This window comes from Trichechus manatus, unplaced genomic scaffold, assembly GCF_000243295.1.
Source record: "Trichechus manatus latirostris isolate Lorelei unplaced genomic scaffold, TriManLat1.0 scaffold00060, whole genome shotgun sequence".
Classification (NCBI taxonomy): domain Eukaryota; kingdom Metazoa; phylum Chordata; class Mammalia; order Sirenia; family Trichechidae; genus Trichechus; species Trichechus manatus.
Genome location: NW_004443996.1, coordinates 10,293,005 through 10,296,850, shown reverse-complemented (window position 1 = coordinate 10,296,850; position 3,846 = coordinate 10,293,005). Strand labels below are relative to the sequence as shown.

The 3,846-nt window shown below is 35.1% G+C and overlaps 1 non-coding gene across 1 annotated transcript; it reads left to right on the top strand.

Moving 5' to 3' along the window:
- Positions 1–1,452: 1,452 nt before the first annotated feature.
- LOC111821037 (U6 spliceosomal RNA) lies at positions 1,453–1,559 on the top strand. The gene has a single exon (XR_002824520.1). It is a non-coding gene; the product is annotated as a U6 spliceosomal RNA (small nuclear RNA).
- Positions 1,560–3,846: the final 2,287 nt, after the last annotated feature.

The following is a 3,846-nucleotide window of genomic DNA, read 5'->3' as shown; positions in this document are numbered from 1 at the left end:
CCAAAAGGTTGGCAGTTCAAACTTACCCAGAGGAGACTTGCAAGATCTGCCTGGAAATCTGATTCTGAAAGGTCACAGCCTTGAAAATCATATGGAGCAGTTCTATTTTGCACACATAGGGTCACCACGAGTTGGAACTGACCTGACGGCAACTAACAACAACACAAACTGCTGGTGTGATACCAAATGAGGCAGACAGCTTAACAGAGAGATCAAGGAAAGCAAAAGCCAAGGAGAGTCCTGCTAAAAGCACTATTGTAATGAGAATTCATAATAAAAAGTGCAACTGACAAGAAAATTTATCGTTTTTATGGCATGCAAAACAACATAATAAACTCAATCCAAAATATACTTTGGACAAATATCTACAAATATAATGATTAACCCTACTTTTTTAAATACAATGAATATTACATCACGTTTATAAAAATCATTGAACCAATCAAAGCACTTTATCAAAAAAGTGAAAAGACAACCTACAGATTGGGAGAACATTTTCAGTTACCTCATATTCGATAAGGGTTGAGTATTCAAAAAATATATAAAACGTCTACAATTTAACAATAAAAAAGATAAATGACCCAGTCAAATAATGGGAAAAGGACTTGAACAGACATTTCACCAAAGAGGATATCCAAATGGCCAAGAAGCACATGAAAAGATGCTCAACATCATTAGCCATTAAAAAGAAGCAAATCAAAGCCACAATGATATACCACTTAACTCTCACTATGACAGCTAAAAAATTTAAATAAAAAATGGAAAATTACAAATGTAGGTGAAGATGTGGAGAGTTTGGAATGCTCATCCATTGCTGGTGGGATTGTAAAATGGTACAGCCACTGTGGAAAACAGTTTGATGGTTCTTCAAAAAGTTAAACATAGAATTACCATATGATCTGGCAATTCCACTCCTAGGTATATACCCAGAAGAATTGAAAGCAGGAGTGCAAACAGATACTTGTACAGCAATGTTTATTGCAGCATTACTTACAACAGCCAAAATGTAGAAACAACCTAAATGTCCATCAAAACATAAATGGCTAAACAAAATGTGGTACATACATACAATAGAATACTATTTACCAATAAAAAGAAGTCAAGTCCTGATATATGCTACAACATGGATGAACCTTGAAAACATGGTGAGTGAAATAAGTCAATCACAAAAGGACAAATATTGTATGATCTCACCTATATGAAATATCAAGAATAGGCAAATAGAGACCAGTTTATTAGTTGTTACCAGGGGCAGGAAGGATGGAGAAAGGAGAAGTCATTGTTAAAGAAGCAGTGAGTTTCTCTTTATGGTGATGGGAAATTTGGCAGCAATTATGGGTGATGGTTGCACAACACAATTAATGCAATTTCTATCAACTAAACAATATACCTGAAAAATGTTGAATTGTCAAATATTATGTTACATAATTTTAGCAACAATAAAAAAGTTCAGTGCTTGCTTCAGCAGCACATATACTAAAATTGGAACGATACATAGAAGATTAGCATGGCCCCTGCACAAGGATGACACACAAATTCGTGAAGGATTCCATATTTTTTGCACGAATCCATCAAGAGACAGCAATCAGAAATCCAGAAGATTAACAATAAAATTTCAGAATTAGACAAATCAATAGAAAGTCATAGGAGGAGAATTGAGGCAGTAGAAGTTAGAATTAGTGACATTGAAGATAAAGCTCTTGAAGCCAACTTATTTGAGGAAAAATCAGATAAAAGAGTTAAAAAGAATGAAGAAGCTCTAAGAGTCATGTGGGACTCTATCAAGAGAAATAACCTATGAGTGATTGGAGTACAAGAACGGGGGGGATAACAGAAAATACAGAGAAAGTTGTTGAAGAATTTCTTGACAGAAAACTTCCCTGACATCATGAACGATGAGACGATATCTATCCAAGATGCTCATCGAACCCCACATAAGGTAGATCCCAAAAGAAAGTCACCAAGACATATTATAATCAAACTTACCAAAACCAAAGATACAGAGAGAATTTTAAGAGCTGCTAGGGATAAAAGAAAAGTCATCTACAAAGGAGAGTCAATTAGAATAAGCTCGGACTACTCAGCAGAAACCATGCAGGCAAGAACACAATGGGATGCAATATATAAAGTCTTGAAGGACAAAACTGCCAGCCAAAAATTATATATCCAGCAAAACTGTCTCTCAGCTATGATGGCGAAATTAGGGAATTTCCAGATAAACAGAAGTTCAGGGAATTTGCAAAAACCAAACCAAAATTACCAGAAATGTTAAAGGGAGTCCTACGGTTAGATAATCAATAACACCAGAAAACTACGCAAGACTAGAACGCAGGGCAGAAGAGCCAGATATTGACTCAGATAGGGAAACCGAAAATACATCAAAGCTAAAACATTGAAAACAGGAGAACAGATATCAATATGTAAAACAGGACAACATTAGAACAAAAAAGAGGACTTAAAAAATGCAGACATTGATTTTTCATATGGAGGGGAAGTTAAGGCGATATAAAGTAATAAAAGACTGGTATAAACTTAGAAAAATAGGGGTAAATATTAAGGTAACCACAAAGGAATCTAACACCTACAAATCAAAATAAAAAAGTAGAAAAACATCAAGACCTAGCAAACATAAAATTTACAACAATAAAAAAAAATAAAGAAAAATGACTCAGCACAGAAAATTGAAGGGAAAAAAGAAAATGTGAACAACACACACAAAGAGACATCAGGATGACAGCACTAAACTCATACTTATCAATGATTATGCTGAATGTAAACGGATTTAATGCACCAATAAAGAGACAGAGAGTGGCAGATTGCACAAAAAAGCATGATCCATCTATATGCTGCCTACAAGAGATGCACCTTAGACTTAAAGACACAAACAGGCTAAAACTCAAAGGATGGAAAAAATATATCAAGCAAACAACACTCAAAAAAGAGCAGAGGTGGCAATATTAATCTCTGACAAAATAGACTTTAAAGTAAACCCCACCACAAAGGATAAGGAAGGGCACTACATAATGATTAAAGGGTCAATACACCAGGAGGACATGACTATAATAAATATTTACGCACCCAACAACAGGGCTCCAAAATACATAAAACAAACTCTAATAGCGCTGAAGAGAGAGATAGACAGCTCCACGATAGTAGTAAGTGACTTCAACACGCCACTTTTGGTGAAGGACAGAACATCGAGAAAGAAGCGCAACAAAGACACAGAAGATCTAAAGGCTACAATCAACCAACTTGATCTCATAGACATATACCAACACCAAAAGCAGCCAAGTATACATTCTTTTCCAACGCACATGGAACATTCTCCAGAATAGACCACATATTAGGCCATAAAGAAAGTCTTAACAAAATCAAAAACATCAAAATATTACAAAACATCTTTTCTGACCATAAAGCCATAAAAGTGGAAATCAACAACACGAAAAGCAAGGAAAAAAAATCAAACACATGGAAACTGAACAACACCTTGCTCAAAAACGACTGGGTTATAGAAGAAATTAAGGATGGAATAAAGAAATTCATAGAATCAAATGAGAATGAAAACACATCCTACCACAACATTTGGGACACAGCAAAAGCAGTGCTCACGGGTCAGTTTATAGCAATAAATGCACACATCCCAAAAGAAGGAAGGGTCATAATCAAAGCATTAATGCTACAACTGGAACGAGTAGAAAGAGAGCAGCAAAAAGCCCACAGGCGCCAGAAGGAAGGAAATAATAATAATTAGAGCAGAATTAAATGAAATAGAGAATAGAAAAACAATTGAAAGTTAACAAGTCCAAAAGCTGGTTCTTTGAAAAGATCAACAAAATTGATAAACCA